Below are 21,836 nucleotides of genomic sequence, written 5' to 3'. Positions count from 1 at the left end.
TGTCTTTTTTGTTGTTGTTGTTGCTGCTGTTTCTTGGGCTGCTCCCGCGGCATATGGAGGTTCCCAGGCTAGGGGTTGAATCGGAGCTGTAGCCACTGGCCTACGCCAGAGCCACAGCAACGTGGGATCCGAGCCACGTCTGCAACCTACACCACAGCTCACGGCAACGCCGGATCATTAACCCACTGAGCAAGGGCAGGGACCGAACCCGCAACCTCATGGTTCCTAGTCGGATTTGTTAACCACTGCGCCATGATGGGAACTCCTAAAAGGAAAATTTTTTTTTTTTTTTGGTCTTTTTGCGTTTTCTACGGCTGCTCTCTCGGCATATGGAGGTTCCCAGGCTAGGGGTCTAATCGGAGCCGTAGCTGCCGGCCTACGCCAGAGCCGCAGCAACTCGGGATCCGAACCGCGTTTGCAACCTACACTACAGCTCATGGCAATGCCGGATCCTTAACCCACTGAGCAAGGCCAGGGATCGAACCCGCAACCTCATGGTTCCTAGTCGGATTCATTAACCACTGCGCCACAACGGGAACTCCTTTAAAAGGAAATTTAAAACTTATTTCTGCTCAATTCCAAGAGTAATACAGGGAAACAAAGAGAAGAGACCACTGTGATCCCATCACTCAATCTGATCCCTGGATTTCAAACTCTCCACTTTCACAGTGATCCACTTTGTTTAAGGGCCGTGAGAACAGCGGCAGTCTGTTTAGGCCTCACCACACACACTGATTTTTAGCAGCTCAGTAGACTTGAGCTCAGGGCTGGCTCCCCTGGGAATGTAGGGTTCTCAGTAGCGCCTTTAAGTTTTCGAGGATCGAGGGGCACAAAATTTCTCTTCCCTACCCACTTGAGCTGATTAGATCTGTCCCAAGAAGGAAGTCAGGCTCCAGTGAGTGCTGCCAGCTGTGTCCAGTTGGACTCTTCTCTTGGCTCATGCATTTATTTATTAATTCTAAGATTTGAGCTTATTCTATTTTAAACATCTTATTTTTGTAGCACTTTATTAACATCTTAAAAAAAAATTTTTTTTTATGGCTGCGTGCATGGCACATGGAAGTTCCCAGGCCAGGGACTGAGTTTGAGGCGCAGTTGTGACCTAAGCTGCAGCTGCAGCAATGCCAGATCCTTTAACCCACTGCTCCAGGCGAGGAATCAAACCTATGCCTCCACAGTGACCTGGGCCGCTGCAGTTGCAGTTGGGTTGTTTTTTTTGGTTTGTTTGTTTTGCTTTTTAGGGCTGCACTCATGGCATTTGGAAGTTCCCAGGCAAGGGACTGAATCAGAGCTACAGCTGGTGGCCTACACCACATGGCAACACGGATCCTTAAACCACTGAGCAAGGCCGGATTAAACCTGCATCTTCATGGATCCTAGTCAGGTTCATTACCACTGAGCCATGATGGGAACTCCTGTATTTGGATTCTTAACCCACTGTACCACAGGAACTCCGATTAGTATCTTTATAATTTGTGTCACTCTGAATTGTAATTTACATGTTGCTTTTGCAACGTATCCCTGATGCAATAGATATCTGTTGCTTTATCATCTGTCCTCATGATGCTAGGCAGTGACCCAATCTAGAATTATTCCTCGGCCCAGCTACTGTCACTGGTCCACTGGGTGTTCCACGGGAAATGTGAACTGTTCCCTGTCCTTTCTCCCCAGTGGCAGAAGAATGTCTCTTGTAGGTCTTTTTAATAAACTGGCACTACCTACTGAACTGTTACCCAGGGGCTTGTTCTCCCTTCCCAGGCTACTAACCAAACTTCGTTCATGGTTGCAAAGCCAAGCTCCCACCTGCTTGAAGTAAACGCAATAAAAAAGGTAGATTAACTGCTGGAAGCTCACATAATACGTGGAAAGGGAAAGGAATACCAAACATAGGTTTTTTGTTTGCTCTTGTTTAAATTATCCTTTTTTCCACTTTTTTCTTTTCCTTTTTATGGCCTCACCTGCAGCATATGGAAGTTCCCAGGCTAGGGGTCAAACCCGAGCTGCAGCTGAGGCCTATGCCACAGTCATGGCAACATCAATCCCAGCGGTAGCTGAGGTCTATACTGCAGCTTGCAGCAATGCCAGATCCTTAACCACTGAGTAAGGCCAGGGATTGAACCTGCATCATCACAGACATGTCACTGTTGGGGTCCTTAATCCTCTGAGCCACAATGGGAACTCCCCCTTTTCTCCACTTCTGAAGGACCTGCAATCACTGGGTCTGGACTCTGACTGAGCACCCCATTTTTCCTGCCAGGTTAAGCGCCTAGGCAAGGGGAAGGTCTAACAGGATCAGAGAACAGGACTTTTGCAGGCACCCAAATCTGGCATAAATTCCCAGTTCTACCGCTTTTGGACTGTACAAACTTCACTTAAGTCCTTCAACTTATTGAATCTCAGCTTCCCCATCTATAAAAAGGGGATAACAGTTCTGATCTTAAAGCGTCATGAGAAGGAAATATAATGTATTTGCAACACCTGGCATGTATAAATAAGCTACTCAGTGCTTTGAGCTGAATTAGAGCTGCAGGTGACTTTTATTTTTAAAATAATTGGTCCTTGTCAATTCGCACAATACATAAGTATATAAAGTAGGTGACTTGCAGGTGGCCTATTCTGCATGAATTTTCTAAGGACTATTTATTGCTTGAGACTCAGCTTTATCCCAACTGAGTCATACCAGTTTGATCTATTTTTATTTCCTACCACCTCTGGTTTCTTTCTGATGATCTTTCCGCTAGAAAAAAGTTAAGCTGTTGGGAAATCAGAGATGAAACTTCAAAGTTCCACTCTGTTCTACCTTGGAAGCAAATCCAGGCCTGCGGGTACCTGTTTTAGATGTCTCTCACACCGGCGGAAGGATACTGGGCCGAATAAGTTTCAGGAGGTTTGCTCATGTAGACGCTAGGGGGCGGGACTTAACAAGCCGGAGAGGAGCCGGGCTCAGCACCTCGAGTGCCGGAAGAGGAGTGGGGCTGCCGCGGTTCTGGAAGAAGACAATTGGGCGAGGAAGCCAGTGACGTAATAGCCGGGCGCGCGCAAGTTCTGACCGTGGCCGCCGCGTCTGCGCACGGGGAGCTGGTTGCCGCTGCGGCCGCCTGGAATTGTGGGGTTTGTGTCTGCCCCTCGGCTGCCGGGCGGGGAGCCGCAGGTAGGGGCGGTGAGGGCCGCCCGGCCCTGGGCCGCGGCTGGGTGCCCAGCGCGCTGCCAGTGCTGTTCCGGGGCTCCCACCCCTCACACGTGGTGTCTCCCGAGCGGGAAGTACAAGTGGGCTCCGGCCTCCTCAGTAGTGGTGGCAGACCTGGCTTCTCAGCCCGAGGGCCGCTTTCCCTACCTCTCCCACTCAGAACGCCTGCAGTGATCCTGCTTCAAGGCCAGGAGAGGAAGCCGCGGGGGTCCGAACCTGACTGTGGGGTCCTCATCTCTTTTAGTTCCTTTCTTTGGGCCTCAGTTTCTGCATCTGTCCACCAGCTCCAGTGTTGCCATTCTGGTGTCTCTTTACCATATGGAATTGCGTCCTACCTCGCGTCGTATTTCCACTCTTGTCTTGAGTTTTCCTTTGCCTTGGTAGACGAAATACTTCCCTTTACCGTAGGGGTTACAGACTTTGGTGTGTTTCAAATCACCTAGGCGGTTGGGCCTATTCCTGGGTTTTACGCACAGGAGTTTTGTATAAACCGGGGTTGGCGCCTACACTCCGCCCCAGGGGGTTCCGATTCAGGTCCTCTTTCCTCGCCTTGAAATTATCTGCTTCAAAAGGCAAGCGAAAATCAGTTGAAATTTGTGCCCCAATTTAGGGGCTGTAGGTGGAAAAGACAAGGAGTCAGGAAATGCCCAACATGTGTGAGGTCATTGGGGCTTCCTTTGCACAATGGGAGCTAGAGGACTTTTGGCTGCCTTAAAAAATAATAAGTGTGACTCATGTAAGATTAGTTTTCTAATAAATATTTTAAAATACGTGGCCTCGATTTAAGTCCCTCTGGCTTTCTGGCCTAAAATAACTTCTCTGGAGGATTGAGGAGGTTGGATTAAACCTAGACTAGGTAGGCTTTAAAAGAAGGCGTCTTCCATGTTTTTTAGGAGAAGAAACTGATGTTTATAAAGACAGTGTTCGTTTTGACAATATGAAAGATGTGTTTTGTAGCTCGTGTCTTCTTAGCTGTCCCCACGCAAGTCTTTTCTGAGATTTTTTCAAATAGCCAGATTTGGAGATTGGATAGGATTTTGATGGGAGCCAGGGTGTGAGGACATCAAAATGGATGTTTGTGTAGCATGGATCAGGCCTTGGTCTGTGGTTTCAGCTGAGAACATGGCTCTTGGTTTTAAAAGTGTTGCCACATCAGATTTATTTTAACTTTTCCTTTGGGTGTTTAGAAGATTAATCTGCTAATTAATACATGTGTTGTTCTGATGAAATTGGCAACAGAAAAGAGCTATTGTGCCCATTTTACAGATACTGGGAATGGGGAATATGTTCGTAGTGATGTGGTCCCAGGAATGAGGTTGCCTTGTCCTCTGATTATTGCCTCCTTCCCCCTCCCAGCCGTCCTTGAACTCCAGCTATTACTTGCTTAAATGCAGAGGCCAATTTTGAGCCCCTGTGTTTTGCATTGGCAGGAGAAAAGGTTAATTAAGTGAAACTGAAAAGTAACCAAAAGGGTTCAAAATAAAACATGCCAGAACTTAATTCTCAGTGAGTGTTGGTCTCCTTTGGAATGGTGTGTGTAAGAGTAAATGGTGGGGGTTGAGGGGTGGAGAGTGGCATCACTTAAGTGATAGGGCCTTTGTCCTAAGCAGGCTTTTCGTTTTTTGGGTTTTTTTTTGTTACTGTTTTTGTCTTTTTAGGGCCGCACCTGCGTCAGGTGGAAGTTCCCAGGCTAGGGGCTGAGTCCGAACTGTGGCTGCCTGCCTATGCCACGGCCACAGCCCCGCCAGATCTGAGCTGCATCTTTGACCTATGCCATAGCTCATGGCAACACTGGTCCCTTAACCCACTGAGCGAGGCCAGGGATCGAACCTGCATCCTCCAGGAGACTGTGTTGAATTCTTAACTTGCTGAGCCACAATGGCAACACCTGTCTAAAGCCAGTTTTGAAAATTATCTCTGAAATTGTCTTCGCAGATGTTTTTGAACCATATGAGAGATCACTTTCATTAGTACATGATACTGTACTGTTTCATTTTTTTAAAACCCCAAATGGAACGGTTAAGCTACCTTGTCCCCTGACTTTGTCTTCAGATGAGTTAACAGTTCATTTAAAGTGAACCCAATGGGTTTTTTGGTGTGTGGTGAACATGAGTTTTGATTCTATCACTTATAAGCCATATGACCTTGGACAAGTTTTTCACTTTTTAGGCTGAGTTTTCCCCTGTATAAAAACAGGAGTAATACTTTGAAGAGTGGTTATATGAGATAAGACACATGAGACCTCTTGGGATGCAGGATTGCAATAACTGTTTTCACCCTCAATGAAGATTTGCTATTAATGAGAATATTAAAAAAGACATCAAGGAGTTCCTATTGTGGCCCCCAGCCTGGGAACTTCTGTATGCTGCAGGTGTTCCCCCCTCCTGCCCCCCAAAAAAAGAAGAAAGAAAAAAAAAGATATCATAGTCTCTAAAGGCAAGTTATTTCAAATAGGTGGATGTCTTCTTATTGTCATTCATTATGTTTGTAGGTTTATGCTCTGACTTTCTCATCCTGCCTTCTTTTTCTTCATTCGTTTTCTGTCCTTTCTTAAGTAAAGCTGCGTGACAGAGGCTCTCTCCCAGTCTTACAGAGTAAGCCTCTTTTCAGGAAAGCTAATCTAAACATTCTTACACTGCTGGCTCCATTGGTTGTAGATTCCTGGGGGTTTTTCTCGGGCCTCAGCTGGTGCTTAGATCACGCTCAGTGGCACAGGCATCTCTAACTTCTGGATTTGGTGTCAATTTGGAGACCTGCCCTTGTGGAGCTAATCTTTTCTCTTTCTGAGTGAGGATGAACGCTTTATCCTTCTCTGAGTCCGTTTTAAGCCGCAAGCCTTAGTTTTCCATAGCATAGAGCTTCTTATTTTAATTATACGGGATTTAAAGAAAGAATTTCTTGCCTTTTTCTTCATTTACTTTCACAAAGGGTTTTGCTACTGAGAAGAGGGGGAGAATAACCTGTTATCATTCAGGTGGGCCTTTAGGTAACCCCGGATTCCTAGCTTCAACCGTAATAATTTGTGTTTGGGATAAAAACCTCTTGAAAGATTCAGGCTGATCAGGACACATGTGAGGAACCTGCTAAAATTTGCCTGATGTGTGACGCGTTTATACCTGACATCCTCACTTGTGTGCTTTTCTGCCTTGGAGACAGTGAGAATCCTGCAGCAACTGAATGTGTTTGGCACAGACTTACAGTTCCTTCAGGTTCCACCAGGCAGCTCATAGACCAGGGTGGGTTTGTGTGGGCTGGCTGTGTCTGCGCACCTTCTCCTGATTGTGCCCTAGGCGCTGTTTGAGGCACTGAGAAGTGGCTGCTGTAACAGAATACCTTAGACAGGGTGGTTTAAATAACATTTATTTCCCACAGCTCTGGAGGCTGGAAGTGCAAGATCAGGGTGCCAGTATGATCAGTTTCTTGCAGAAACTGGGCCAGGCCTTTGGACATCAAATCAAGTGTTTCTCAATCTTTTGGGCCTTTCCCCCATTTTTTTTTTTTTTTTTTTTTTTTTTTTTTTTGCCTCACCTGCAGCACGTGTAAGTTCTCAGGCTAGGCATAGACCCTGCATCGCACCTGCGCCACAGCAATGCTGGATCCTTAACCCGCTGTGTCACAAGGGAACTTTCTCATCACCTTTTGAAATTTTTTTTTTCCTGATTGCACCCCATCTCCCCACAATAGAATTTCAGTATCACAGATATACTGTGTGTCTGTTTATGTACTGTGGCCTTTTGGAGGGCCACAAACTGTTGTGATAGCTAAGATTTTTCTTCCCTAAAAATCAGTTTTCACCCCCTTGGGAGTGATTTTGCCCTCATTGAGAATGTGTGGTCTTATCTTTTATTCTCTCACTGAAATAGTCATCAAGGCTTGTTTTCTGTCTAGAGGTTCCAGCAATTGCTATAAGCTTTTTCAGTACCTCAAACATCAAACTAGTAAAAGCAGGAGAAGATTATCTCATCCAGTCCTCATATCAACCTTGTAAGGTAGTTGGTATTATCCCCATGTTACAGATGAAGTAACTGAGGCTGAGGTTAAGAGATTTGATCAAGGTCACAAGGTTTGGAGCAGCCAATCTGTAAATCCAGTTCTGACTCCAGAGTCCAGTGCTATTTCTCTTGCACTGTGCTGCCCACCTCCACCCCTCAAGAGTCTGCAGTCATTAGTAGGATATTTGACCATTCAGCTTATTTTCTCAAGGCCCAGTTGGATGCCAGGTCCAGTGAAAAATGTCAAGGATGCGAAAGTGAAAGCGAGTTCCTGCTATTGAAGAGATCACTGAGTTTTCCCAGATGGGAGATGCCTTAGTGATAGCGCCTTTGTTATTCATTCCTTTTGGGGCCTCTTATGCAATGGCTGGCTGTAGCTAATGGGGTCATGGAAAGATTTGAACTAGTTGGCCTTTTTAGAAGGGTCAAAGCTGTGGATTTGGCCTTACTAGTTCCATATGCCAACCAGCAGAGCAGTTTCTAATCACTGAGCATGTTGTGTGCAGGCTGTTACCAAAAAGGCGTAGCAGGCCCAGTAAACTCCTTGGCGATTAGATATCTGAGCATGAGGATTAGTAAGAATGACAATTCTGCTTTGCTTACGGATATTCCTAACAATTCAGAGCAGAAGTTGTTTGTCTATTTCTGGGGTTATTCCATGTTGTCTCCCTCAAAGCCTAATGATGTTAAGAGAGTTGGAGAAGAAATGCAATGTGTGTGAAGGTGGAGATGGGAGGGTTGTTGTTACCTGGACTTCTTCACGGAGGCTGGACATGAGCTGATTGTTTTTTTTTTTTTTTTTGAGTTTATTCTTTATTATCCTTATTTTCTTCCAGATCTTGGGCTTCTGAGGTTTTGCACTTACCTACTGCTTCTCTGGCGCCTCCTTGGTCTTTCTCATAGCTGAGCTCAGGTGTTCCTGGACTGGAAATTGGAGCTTTTGGGTAATGTTTGATATTTAGCCCATGTCCCCTGTCATTTCCACAGAGAAGTGGAAAGGGGTATGTTTCTGATGTCTGCTTGCTGGCCCTGTCTTGACTGAAGGCATTCTTTTTTTTTTTTTTCCTCTTTTCTAGGGCCTTGCCCTTGGCATATGGAGGTTCCCAGGCTAGGGGTCTCATCGGAGCTGTAGCCTCCGGCCTATACCACAGCCACAGCAATGCGAGATCCGAGCTGTGTCTGTGACCTACACCACAGCTCACGGCAATGCCAGATCCTTAACCCACTGAGCAAGGTCAGCGATCAAACCCGCAACCTCTTGGTTCCTAGTCGGATTTGTTAACCACTGCACCATGACAGGAACTCCAGCATTCTTTTTTTTCTTTTTAGGGCCACAGCCATGGCATATGGAAGTTCCTAGGCTAGGGGTCTAATTGGAGCTACAGCTGCTGGCCTACACCACAGCCACAGCAATGCCAGATCCTTAATCCACTGAGTGAGGACAGGGCCCAAACCCAAGTCCTCATGGATACTAGTCGGTTTTGTCACTGCTGAGCCACGAGGGGAACTCCGCCAGCAGACTTTTTTTAGGGTCACACCTGTGGCATATGGAGGTTCCCAGGCTAGGGGTTCAGTTGGGGCTACAGCTGCCACCTACACCACAGCTACAGCAACGTGGGATCCAAGCCGCATCTGCGACCTACACCACAGCTCATGGTAATGCCAGGTCCTTAACCCACTGAGCAAGGCCTGGGATTGAACCCCGAAACCTTAGGGTTCCTAGTCAGATTTATTTCTGGTTCCTAGTTGGATTCATTCTTGCTGTGCCAGGACAGCAACTCCTGCCAGCTGCCTTTTTTTTGTTTTTTTTTTTTTTTTTTTTTTTTTTGCCTTTTCTGGGGCCTCTCCCAAGACATATGGAGGTTCCCAGGCTAGGGGTCCAATCGGAGCTGTAGCTGCCGGCCTACGCCAGAGCCACAGCAATGCCACATCTGAGCCGCATCTGTGACCTACACCATAGCTCATGGCAACGCCGTATCCTTAACCCACTGAGCAAGGCCAGGGATCGAACCCTCAACCTCGTGGTTCCGAGTCGGATTCGTTAACCACTGAGCCACGACAGGAACTCCCAGCAGACTTTTCAGTGGACATTTCTTTGCATTTGAGAATAGTTCCATGTTCATGCCTCTCATTTCTGTGAGGTTCCCAAGGAAGTAGCATCCATTTGACCAAACTGTAGGAAACTGCAGGCTTCAAGTTCACTGGAAGAAACATGAAGTAGGACACTTGACACAGACAACATTGATCAGTGGTGCTTTGAATCCAGTGAGTAGTAGACATTGGAAGCGTGAAAGGCCAGCTCCTTAGCAAGGTATTTAAGGTTGATTTTATGACCCTCTGCATTTCATACTCATTGGGGTAGAATTTAATTATGTTCATGAAGCAAAATCTCCATCCTTGGGCCTAGTTGCTCAAGTCTAAAATTGTGGTGTTTCTGTGCTGGAAGAGATCGTTCTAGGGAGTTTCTATCAATTTCACTGCAAACATCAGGACTGGAGCTGGTTCAGATTCAAAGAATGGCTGTTGGTGGTTCCTTAGGTGAGCAAAGAGTCAGGAGATAAGTTCTGTCACCACCCAGTGCTTCCATTTTGCTTTTGATAGGTTCCTATTTTACTGAAAAAACGAGCCCCAGAGAAGTGAAATGGGTAATATATTTTTTTAGCGCCACCAGTGTTTTAGTGGCAGAGCTGAGACTCAAGCCAGAGGGCTCACAGAGAATGGCCATAGAAGTTGTTAGAATTATTTAGGGCCTGGTAAAGATGCAAGATGCTATTGACGTTAAAAATCTCTAGGGAGGGAGAAGGCCCTGCTCCCACTGACTGCCTTGTTTATTTTCTTACATCTCTCACTGGTGAGGTTTTTGGCTGTCATGCTGATTTTTTTTCCGTGTTTATGTTGAAGTGTGTTTCCTTTTGCTCTTAGCCCAAAGGAAAGCAGATCTGAAGTTGCTACTTGTTTTAGAGACAAGGAAGTAGAGCCCAATGAAGAAGGCCAGCCTCCTGTGTGTGTGCTCTGTAAAGAATGGGGCCAGTGAACCTGTGGACCTTATTTCATGACCTAAGCAAACCTTTAGTACATTTCTAAAAGAAAAAGAAAGTGAAGGAGTGAATGGTATGTCAGAGTGATTTAAAACTTCTCAGAGGTAGAAAATGTTCACAGCAGCACTACTGAATAATAGCCAAGACAGGGGGGCAACCTAAGAGTCCACTGACAGATGAATGGATCAAGGAGATGTGGCATATATGTATGTATCCAGACATGGTAGATTATTACTCAGCCATGAAAAAGAATGGAATAATGTCATTTGCAGCAACATAGGTGGAACTAGAGATTACCATACTAAATGAAGTCAGTCAGACAAAGACAAATATCATATGATATCACCTACATATGGAATCTAAAAAAATGATACGAATGAACTTATTTACAAAACAGAAAACAATCTTAGGGTTACCAAAGGGGAAGCGGGTGGAGGGAGGATAAATTAGGAGTTTAGGATTAACAGATAACATACTACTATATGTAAAATAAATAAGCAACAAAGACCTAATGTATTGCACAGGGAGCTATATTCAATATCTCATAAAAACCTATAGAGGAAAAGAATCTGAAAAAGAATACGCACACACATACAAATCTGAATCACTTTGCTGTATACCTCAAACTACACAACATAAATCAACTATATTTCAACTACAAAAATAATAGAAAACCACTCTGGGGTCAGCTCACTTGGTTTCGTATTCTGCTATTATTAGATTTCAGGTGGTTCACAAGTTCCTTTCTCTAAGCCTTGACTTGATGACCTGTAGAATGGTCATAGTAATAGCGACTTTTGTCGCTGTCTTGAGGACTGAGAGACTGTATATGGAAGGTGCAACCTCTGGCCCAGTGTGAGGGCTCTCTCTATGTTATTAGTAGTGACAGCAAAAGCAGTTTCCAGCTCCTGACCCAAGACTTGGTTACCGGATAAGTTACGCTGATCATACAGGTGTGGTTTTAACCCTCTCATCATTACCTGCTCTGTGGGTTGGCTTGCTGTTTGTTTCATCATACTGATCATGCTCATGCTCAGCAACTCACACTTGAAACAGCAAGGAGCTTTGAAGCTTCCCTGCCATTTCCTTCCTTATTCGGCTTAGTTGTCAGCTCTCTTAAGGCTCTAACTCCTGTGCAGGGTCTGGCGTGGTGATTCTCATGGAGCAGGGCTGGCTGGTCCAGAGCCTGCCTGCTGCCCTCTGACAGTAGGTTCTTGTCTCTTCTGCTTTTCAGCTAGACAGTTAACTCATTAAGGGAATTTAGACTTCTGCCACGGCTTCCATCCGATTTGTATCCCGTTTCTAGCCTTGTGCGATGTCAGGGAGGCACAGTCAGTTATGCTGACCCGGGTTTTGTGCTCAAGTTGACTCTCTTTCCCTTTGAGATGTGCAGCTGGTTCAGTGTAGCAGTGGGAGTGGGAAAGAAGCCCTTGAAGCTACTCCCCCCATTATATTGATCTCCAGCTGAGTTTTCAGAAGTCCTGAGCCTCACGTCTACTGCCTGTGCCTTCTCTGAATGAAACAAATAGGCTTAACCTCATTAGTTGGGGGGAAGACCCATATGAGTAAGCAGAAAAGTAGAAATTAAAGAGTGTTTTCAAAGAAAGGCCATTGTCTTAAATTTGGGGGCAAGTCTCTGCAGTACCTTTCTCAGTCGTCTTCCTGGAACTGCACCTGTGTCCTTACAGGGGCCTCCTCCAGTTTCCTCCTACCACTGCCCCTTAGGTTCTTCCTAAATACAGGGCTGATTCGGGAACACTCATGCTTAGAAGCTTTCAGTGGCACCCACGTGCTGCTGAATAAATTTCGAATGTATCCGTTTTCGTGGTGTTCATGCCTGTCTCGGTGTACCTCTGTCCTACCACCTTAATTATATCTGTTACTATTACATAGGAGCATGCTTTGCTCCTGATAGACTGATTCATGTGGTCCTGTAAGCATGCCTCCTACTTGCTTCTCTGCCAGTTCTTTTGTCCAGAGTACTCTCTCCTTTATGCAGATCCACCTTCTTCAGTGAGCCTTGCCTGATAGCTCCTCATCTGTATCCCCATAGCAACACTTTGATTATAGAATTCAGCGTACTTTATCCTGGGTGGCCGCTTTGTCTTTTATTAGATGAGCTTCTCAAGGACGCGAACGTGCTTTATTTTGTGTCTCTAGCACAATGCTGAGTGTAACATGGACAGTGTAAATGCTTGCCGAATGCGTGAATACATGAATGCCTGAGAAATAACAGTCCTGTTCAAATCCCAGTTCTTCCCTGAAATATTTCTTGATCCCTAAGCACAGTGAGTCTGGCATGTTTAACTCCTAGAGCCCTTTGTGTCTGAAACAGTCTGATTCTGTAGAGGAAGTCTTATCTTCCCAACTTTATTAGAAATTCCTGGGAAGCAGAAACATCCCTCATTCTTATTTGTGTATCCAGCCCCCAGAACAATTCCTTGCACATAGAGGATATTTAATAAATGCTTTTGAATCCAGTAGTCCAGCTTTTTGTCAACTGCTGTGCCTACCAGTTGATCAGCCTTCTCTGTCATTCACTGGCCAGGAGTCTCCAACTCAGAGATGTTTCCAGGGCCAAGTAGCAAACAGTGTGAGGCAATAGAGAATGTTGGGCTGTTTTGAACTGGAGAGCTGATGTGCTCCGTGGGGACAGCTGCTACTCAGCCGTGATTGCCTGTGAGAGTGTGGCTTTAGTGGCCTCCTCCGCACATATTACTAGAGAAGCTTGTGTAGCTTTTAATGTGAAAGTCCCAGGACTCCCAAAGCACGTCTGTGGTCCAGATTTGACCTTTAGGCTATTTGTGACCTTTGGGTAGAGGCTGGAATTTCACACATTGAAGTTCTTCATGGGAGAAGGGATGGGAGAGCATAACCTAAAATTTTTTTAAGGGAGTTTTTCTTTCTAATGGTTTTTATTTTTTTCCCTTAGAGTTGGATTACAATGTTCTGTCAATTTTTTCCTGTACAGCAAAGTGACCCAGTCACACACACATACATACATTCTTTTTCTTAAATTAGTTCCCAGTGCTATATGGCAGGATCTCATTGCTTATCCATTCCAAAAGCAATAGTTTGCATCTATTAACCCCAAATTCCCAGTCCACCCCACTCCTCCCCCTCCCTCTTGGCAACCACAAGTCTGTTCTCCAAGTCCTTGAGTTTCTTTTCTCTGGAATGGCTTATGTGGGCCGTATATTAGATTCCAGATATGTGATATCATGGTATTTGTCTTTCTGACTTCAGTTAGTATGAGGGTCTCTAGTTCCATCCATGTTGCTGCAAATGGTGTTTTTTTTTTAATGGCTGAGTAGTGTTCCATTATGTATATCTACCACATCTTCTTAATCCAGTCATCTGTTGATGGACATTTAGGTTGTTTCCACATCTTGGCTGTTGTGAATAGTGCTGCCATGAAAGTACAGTTGCATGTATCTTTTTCAAGGCAAGTTTTGTTTGGATTTATGCCCAAGAGTGGGATTGCTGGGTCATATGGTCATTCTATATTTAGTTTTCTGAGGTACCTCCATACTGTTTTCCATAGTGGTTGTACCAATTTACATTCCCACCAGCAGTGCAGGTGGGTTCCCTTTTCTCTACACTCTCTCCAGCATTTGTTATTTGTGGACTTATTAATGATGGCCATTCTGACTGGTGTGAGGTTGTATCTCATGGTAGTTCTGCATTTCTCTAATAATCAGTGATGTTGAGCATTTTTTGAACATATATGCTTGTTGGCCATCTCTATATCTTTTTTGGAGAAACGTCTATTGGTCTTTTGCCATTTTTCAGCTGGGTTGTTGGTTTTTTGCTGTTGAGTTGTGTAAGTTGTATATTTTCGAGATTTAGCCCTTGTCATTTGCATCATTTGAAACTATTTTTTCCCATTCCTTAGGTTGTCTTTTTTTTTTTTGTCTTTTTAGGGCCACACCTGAGGCATGTGGAGGTTCCCAGGCTAGGGGTCTAATCGGAACTGTTGCTGCCAGCCTATGCCAGAGCCACAGCAACGAGGGATTCGAGCCACGTGTGTGACCTATACCACAGCTCACGGCAGTGCCGGATCCTTAACCCACTGAGTGAGCCTTGAGCTCGAACCTGCAACCTCATGGTTCCTAGTCGGATTCATTTCTGCTGCGCCACTACAGGAACTCTTTTTTTTTTTTTTTTTTTTTTTTAATAGTTTCCTTTGCTGTTGCAAAAGCTTGTCAGTTGATTAGGTCCCATTCGCTTATTTTTGCTTTTATTTCTGTTACCTTAGAAGACTGACCTAAGAAAACACTTGTAAGATTGATGTCAGAGAATGTTTTGCCCATGTTCTCTTTGAGGAGTTTGATGGTGTCTTGTCTTAGGTTTACATCTTTAAGCCATTTTGAGTTTATTTTGTGCATTGTTGAGGGCGTGTTATAGTTTCATTGATTTACATGTGGCCGTCCAGTTTTCCAAGCACCACTTGCTGAAAAGACTCTTTTTCCCATTTTATATCTTGCCTCCTTTGTCGAAGATTAATTGATGTAGATGTTTGGGTTTATTTCTGGGTTCTCTATTCTATTCCATTGGTCCATATGTCTGTTTTGGTACCAGTACCACACTGTCTTGATCACTGTGGCTCTGTAATACTGTCTGAAGTCTGGGAGAGTTAGGCCTCCTGCTTGGTTTTTTTTCCTCAGGGTTGCTTTGGCAATTCTGGGTCTTTTATGGTTCCATATACATTTTTGGAATTTATACCTGTCCTCCTTAAACTTTTCCAATAGGTTAAAGGAGAATGAACACTCCCAAAGACATTCTTTGAAGCCACCATCACCCTAATACCAAAACCAGACCAAAAAAGAAAATTATAGGCCAATATCTTTGATGAATATAGACGCAAAAATTTTGTTTGTTCTAGTCCTGTGAAAGATGTCATGGGTAATTTGATAGGGATTGCATTGAATCTGTAGATTGCTTTGGGTCGTATGGCCTTTTTTTTTTTCCCCTCTTAGGGCTGCATCCTTGGCATATGGAGGTTCCTAGGCTAGGGGTCTAATCAGAGCTGTGGCTGCCAGCCTATGCCACGGCCCTGCAATGCGAAACCTGAGCCACACCTGCAACCTACACCACAGCTCACAGCAACACCAGATCCTCAACCCACTGAGCAAGGCCAGGGGTCAAACCTGTAACCTCATCGTTCCTGGTCAGATTTGTTTCCACTGAGCCTTGATGGGAACCCCCAGTATGGTCATTACGATATTAATTTTCCCAAACCAGGAGCGTGGAATATCTTTCCATTTCTTTGAATCCTCTTTAATTTCCTTGATTAATGTTTTATAGTTCTCAGCATGTAAGTCTTTGACCTCCTTGGTCAGGTTTATTCCCAGGTATTTAATTTTTTGGGGTGTGATTTTAAAAGGTATTATATTTTTGTATCCTTTTTTTAATATTTCATTGTTAGTGTTCAGAAATGCAACCAATTTCTGAATGTTAATCTTATATCCTGCTACTTTGCTGAATTTGTTGATCAGTTCAAAAGTTTTTGTGTGGAGTCTTTAGGGTTTTCTATATATAGTAGCATGTTATTTGCACACAATGACAATTTTACCTCTTCTCTTCCAGTTTGGATAACTTTTATTTCTTTTGTTTGTCTGAATGCTGTGGCTAGGACTTCCAATACTATGTTGAATAGAAGTAGTGGGAGTGGGGGGTTCCCATCATGGCTCAGTGGTTAGCCAACCTAACTAGCATCCATGAGGATGAAGGTTCGAACCCTGGCCTTGCTCAATGGGTTAAGTATCCAGCGTTGCCATGAGCTGGGTCATTGCCGTGAGCTGTGGTGTAGGTCGCAGACTTGGCTCAGATACTGCATTGCTTTGGCTTAGGCAGGCGGCTACATCTCCACTTGGACCCCTAGCCTGGGAACCTCCATCTGCTGTGGGTGGGCCCTAAAAAGACAAAAACACCAAAAAAGAAACAAACAAAAAGTGGTGAGAGTGGGCATCTTTGTCTTGTTCCAATTGTAGTGGAAAGGTTTTCCGCTTTTCTCCATGAGTATTATATTTTCTGTGGGTTTGTCATAAATGGCATTTATTATATTAATGTATGTTCCCTCTATACCCACTTTGGTAAGAGTTTTTATCATGAATGAATGTTGGACTTTGTCAGATGTTTTTTCTGCCTCTATTGAAATGATCATGTGGTGTTTGACTTTTCTTTTGTTAATGTGGTGTATCACGTTGATTAATTTGCTTATGTTGAACCATTCTTGTGAATTGGGAATGAATCCCACCTGGTTGTGGTGTATGATCTTTTTTATATATTGTTGGATTTGGTTGGCTAGAATTTTGTTGAGAATTTTTGCGTCTATATTCATCAAAGATATTGGCCTATAATTTTCTTTTTTGGTAGCATCTTGGTCTGGTTTTGGTATTAGAGTAATGTGGCTTCATAGAATATCTTTGGGAGTGTTCCTTCTCATTTAACCTTTTGAAAAAGTTTAAGGAGGTTGGGTATAAATTCCTCTTTGTATGTTTGGTCCTGGCTTTTGTTTGTAGTGAGTGTTTTTATTATACAATCAATTTTGTTGCTAGTGGTGGGTCTTTTCAGTTGATCTATTTCTTCTTGATTCAGTTTTGGCGGGCTGTAAGTCTCTACAAAGTTTTCCATTTCTTCTAGGTTGTCAAATTTGTTGGCATATAATTGTTCATACTATTCTCTCTCTCTTTCTCTTTTTTTTTTTTTTTGTATTTCTGCAGTATCCTTTGAGATTTCTCCTTTTTCATTTTGTATATTGTTTATTTGGGTTTTTCCTCTTTTGGTGAGTCTGGCCAGAGGTTTGTCAGTTTTGTTTACCTTTTCAAAGAACCAGCTCTTGGTTTTATTGATTTTTTTTTTCTGTTGTTTTTTGAATCCCTACTTTATCGATTTCCTCTCTGATTTTATGATTTCCTTGCTTCTGCTGAATTTAGGTTTTGTTTGTTCTTTTTCTAATTCATTTAGGTGATGGTTTAAGTTGTTGATTTGAGATTTTTCTTCTTTTTTTGAGGAAGGCCTGTATTGCTATGATTTTCCCTCTAAGCACTGCTTTTGTAACATCCCATAGATGTTGAATGGTTGTGTTTCATTATCATTTGTCTTGAGGTATTTTTTAATTTCCTTTTTGATTTTCTTGTTGACCCATTGTTTTTTAGCCTGTTGTTTAGTCTCCATGTAGTTAGTTTTTTCTCATTTCTTTCCTGTGGTCGATTTCTAGTTTCATGCCGTTGTGGTCAGAGAAGATACTTGAAATACCTTCTGTACTCTTAAATTTGTTGAGGTTAGTTTTGTGCCCCATTATGTGGTCAGTCCTTGAGAATGTTCCATGTGCACTTGAGAAGAATGTACAGCCTGATTTTTTTTTGATGTGTAGGGAGTTTTTCTGAAAGCCTTGCTTTGGCTGAGAGTATCCTGTAATTTTCTATGGGTAGTGACTTAGTCTCTTGGGCTGAGTCTGCAGAGACCATGTATGGTCTGGACTTCATCTTTCCTTGTATTCTGTCCCCAGAAGGATGGTGACCTAGCGACTTAGGTGATTTTTGCCCATTTTTCCCAGCTCAATAGAGGCTGGTTTGATGTAGCTTTTTGCCTCTGTTGACGTCTAAGGGCCTAGTGCTCCAGCTGGTACAGGGTGGATTCCTAGAGACCATTCCTGTCAGTGGCTTCTCTGAGAAGGAGTTCTAGATGAGGAATCGCAACCAAAAGGGAAATATATTGTACAGAATCGTTGCTCAAATGTGGTCAGCCAAGGGGCAAAGCAGTATAATAGCCAGAAGGAAATCTGTACCTCTGTGGAAGCTCTTGCAGGGCGGTATCTTATCTCTCAGAGCTCCCGGCAGTGCTGACTGCTTGCTTGCTTCTGGGTCTGAAAATGTTGCCACCAGTGGTACCTTCCATCTGTGATAGAAACTAGCTGATGGTGGAGTTCCCTTGTAGTGTAGTGGGTAAGGATCCAGTGTTGTCACTGCAGCAGCTCAGATCCTGGCCTGAGACCTTCCACATGCCACAGGCATGGCCACAAAAAAGAAAGAAAGAAAGATAAACTAGCTGCCAGGAGTATCTGGAAGAAGACGTGAGAAACTGAAGAGAGCAGTTGTCCGTGTTGAGAGCCTTTGCATGGCTGGAGGGTGGGAGAGCAGGGAGACTTAACTTTTCGCTCAGCACCTTGGTGTGCTTTTTCTGATTTTAGCCATGTACACGTGTTGGTATTTTTTTTAATGTCCTTGAGCAGACCCAAGTGTAATCTCCTCTGCGCAGTCTCTGTTTTCACTTTATTCCTGAAGGAAGAGTTTCTCTATAAACACTTGGACCCAGTCACTGTAGACTGCCTCTCAGAGGTGACAGCGTCGCCTCGCTGCTCCCCAGAAGCGATTGAGGGTTTCTAACCTAGGGGTCTTTGGAATGAGAATTAGGCCTCCTTGAGAAGAATTAGGCATACTTTATGTTCACCATTTTACTGATTTTGAGGTGCTTTTAGATACATTATTTCCCCTGATTCATACAGCATCCCTGTTTTATAGAGGTGGAAGATTGAGGTTGGGGGCGCCTCAGTGACTTAGGTGGGACCGTGCAGCTAGTCGGGGTGGAGCCTGACGGAGCTGGGCAGCCTTACTCACGTCCACGCCTGTTGCTCTAAGTGATCGTGGCAGCGCAGTGGTCTTCTCTGTTTGGAATTCTCTCATGGGTTTCCGAGCTCTTTCACTAGGGCAAGGGTGGAGCTGTTTTATTTTTTTTCTCTCCTCTTTTGGCTCTGGCCTTCCCGTCTTCAGGACTCTTGGTTACATAGGTCTGTCTTCCCTGGAAAAAAAAAAGGAGATAGATAGTAGGTTTCTGTCTTTTCAGATAGGGTAAATTAAGGCTTCGTTGGAGCGATACCTTTTAGGGAAGCTTGAATTGACAGTCTGGCTTCCTCTTCTTTGCCGAGTGTGATTGCTGCTCTTAGGGAGAGGGCTTTATTTCCAGGGTACAAATCTTTTTAGCAAAGAAGTAAGTGTAGAATAGAATTGGAAGGACTCATGTAGTCCTTGGATATAATTGAATGCTCCACATCCCAGAGAGAATAAACATTGTAAAGTGTGCAAGATGGGTTTGGATTAATATCCTGACCACATATGGCTTGGCCTGTAGGGCGCTCCTGGGAGACCCTCCTCGCCACACACAGCCCGTTCCGCCGGGTGGCCTCTTCTCACAGGTCTTCCCAGCAGCTGTTGTGCACCTGGGTGAGCTGTCAGCTTCCCGAAGAGTTGAAAAAAACAATTTTAACTGATGAAAGCCCTCATACAGGAAGCAAATAAACAGACAACTCTGCGAGACCGTGTGTTTTAGTTTCCCCTGAGTTTATCCAGGGTATTCACTTCTAGGAGAAACACTGGCCGATCCTCACCACTGGTGTTTAAGGAATACAAGGAAAGTCATTTTGCCTTTTCCATTCTGCTGCCCCCCGTGTTACGGGGGTGGAGGGTCTCTGGAAGCTCTAGAGAGGCAGGGAGCACCATGCAGGGAAGACTCAGTTGGTTCTAAGAACCAAGCAGACATCCTTGACTTTGCATCTTTTCTGTAATGAGAATTAAGGTGACGACAGAGAGCATTCTGTGTGTTACTGACACAACTCAGCATGGGAGAGGCTCCTGGAACCTTCTTTGCAATCTCTGAAGAGAACTAGTTGGGGGCATGCAGGGATCTTGCTCATGTTATCTTTTCCTCACCCAGCCCTAACTTGGGCTGTGCCAGAGAGTGTCGTCCTAGCAATGTACCGGCCAGGGGCTCAGCGCCTCACTGGTTCGCTGCTTTGTAGGTCTGCAAACTCAGCTGGTTGACCCAGGCCGAAGTTCCAGTGGGCTCTCTCAAGCATGTGAGGTTCAGTGAGACCACTGGGCCACCGTTCCGGGTAACTAACTCACTCTAAGAAACATGACTCCCAAGTTGACTTGTGTGGACAGGCCGGAGCATTGTCACCACTGTAGGAAAGGTGAGCTGGGAAGCAGCTCAGGCCTGGAGGAAGGCAAGGAAGTACTGTGGAATGTTCTTGGTTGTAGATCAGCTGTACCTGGGTGTAAACAGTATGCGAGCCTGTGAGACTTGAGATGAGTTATTTAACCTCTGTGCTCCTGTTTCTACATTTGAAAACGTTGGCTTTTTCAGATATGTACGTAGTAAGCCCTCAGTAAATATTTTGTCCTATTTATGGCCCTGTCCCCCTCTCTCCTCCCAATATTGTCCTTCAAGGGTTATACCTGTATTCTGAACAAAATACACTGGTGAGTCTGTTAGGACACTGGGAATGTGTTGGAGAGAGATTCATTTTTATTCTCTAGGTTGCCTTTTATGCTTCCTTTGCAGATGATAGTTCTTCTTTTACCATGGGTTACAGTAGGAACAACTGGCGTCTACCTCTCCTCAATCTGATCCAGCCTGAGGAGTCTGTCTGGATCCCACGTGGTCTGCGTGGTCTGCGCTTCTTTGTGAGCACCCATTATGTGTCCGGTGCGGCTTGACCCTGGAAACATAGTGGCGAGTGAGACAGATAAGGTCCCTGTCTTAGGAAACACCTCTCCAAACCCCCTCCTCAGATGGGTGACTTCTGTGGATGACGGGTCCTGTGCATTCTTTCTTGCTTCATACTAATTTCCTTGTGAGAGGGGCCCTCTTCTCCCTAGACCTAGGAGACAGTGCCCCTTTGTGCTGCCTGAGCCTTGCCTGCTGGCTTGCCCACCCCCAGGCCATGAGAGTAGTGAGCTGAGGCTGAAGGAGAAAGCCATGTGGGTTACCACTGCTTCTGCCACACGTGTCCCAAAGGTCTGCACTTGGCACTCTTGAATGCTCCTTTTCCCCTCTCTCTCTGCCTAAAAAAAAAAAAAAAAAAAAAGCCCTGTGTGTTACAGGGTAGAGAACAAAGCGGGGCAGCCCCAGTCTCCTGGGGGGGCTTGTTTTGTCTTTTTTTTTTTTTTTTTTTTAATGCAGCCTTGCTGTGGGTTGCCTTTTTTTTTCAGTAAAGCTAATGTATAATTCAGGCATGTTGATATTCTGTAGTCATAGAACCTTACATCTTTCTCTGCCGTATTTGTCAAAAATAGTGTGACAGGTGGACTTAAGGGCTTTGGCTGGTAGGAAGTGGGACTTGCTTCTTCACTTCGGACTCCAGGCTACATCCTGGCCCCTAGTGGGCCCTTCATAAAGAAGGCCCAGCATCCGGGTTGATGGATTTCTCAGCCTCAAAATAAAGGCCTGAAGGTAGCGCTCTGTTCCCCCTTGCTCTTTCTGTTGCCAATTTACCAGCCCTTGTCAAGAAGTGTGTTTAGGGAAGCAAGCAGAATGGCTCTCTAGGAACCATTCATTTGAGAACTCCCAGTGGAGAAATGCATTTCCCCTTCTCTTGCTGTGGTGCGTAGCTTTGTGGTTTGCTACTGCTTGTCCCTCTGCAGTACTGAGGCCTATATATGGCTCTTCTGGCCCTGTAGGGCTTTTCAGCAATAAATTGCCTGGTGCTTGGAATTTCCCCCATATTCCGTCACCGTCCCAGGAGTAGGGGAGTGTGTCAACAATTCCGGACCTGGTGGAGCCAGCTCTGTTTCTGGCACTGCAACCACTAGAAATATGGTGGCTGAGCCAGATAAG

At 44.7% G+C, this 21,836-nt stretch overlaps 1 protein-coding gene across 3 annotated transcripts in view; it reads left to right on the top strand.

Annotated features, from left to right (window-relative positions):
- Positions 2,925 to 21,836, top strand: part of SIL1 (SIL1 nucleotide exchange factor) — a 234,032-nt gene continuing 215,120 nt past the window's right edge. The window contains exon 1 of one of the 3 annotated variants that reach the window (XM_021084842.1): positions 2,925 to 3,151. The gene's annotated coding sequence lies outside the window, so the exon portion shown is untranslated. The remainder of the gene's footprint in view (positions 3,152 to 21,836) is intronic. The other 2 variants (XM_021084843.1, XM_021084846.1) reach the window with 2 other exon arrangements.

The sequence above is a fragment of the Sus scrofa genome, chromosome 2, assembly GCF_000003025.6.
Source record: "Sus scrofa isolate TJ Tabasco breed Duroc chromosome 2, Sscrofa11.1, whole genome shotgun sequence".
In the NCBI taxonomy this organism is placed as follows: Eukaryota; Metazoa; Chordata; class Mammalia; order Artiodactyla; family Suidae; genus Sus; species Sus scrofa.
The sequence above is the reverse complement of the archived record's forward strand: the minus strand, read 5'-3'. Positions and strand labels throughout refer to the sequence as shown.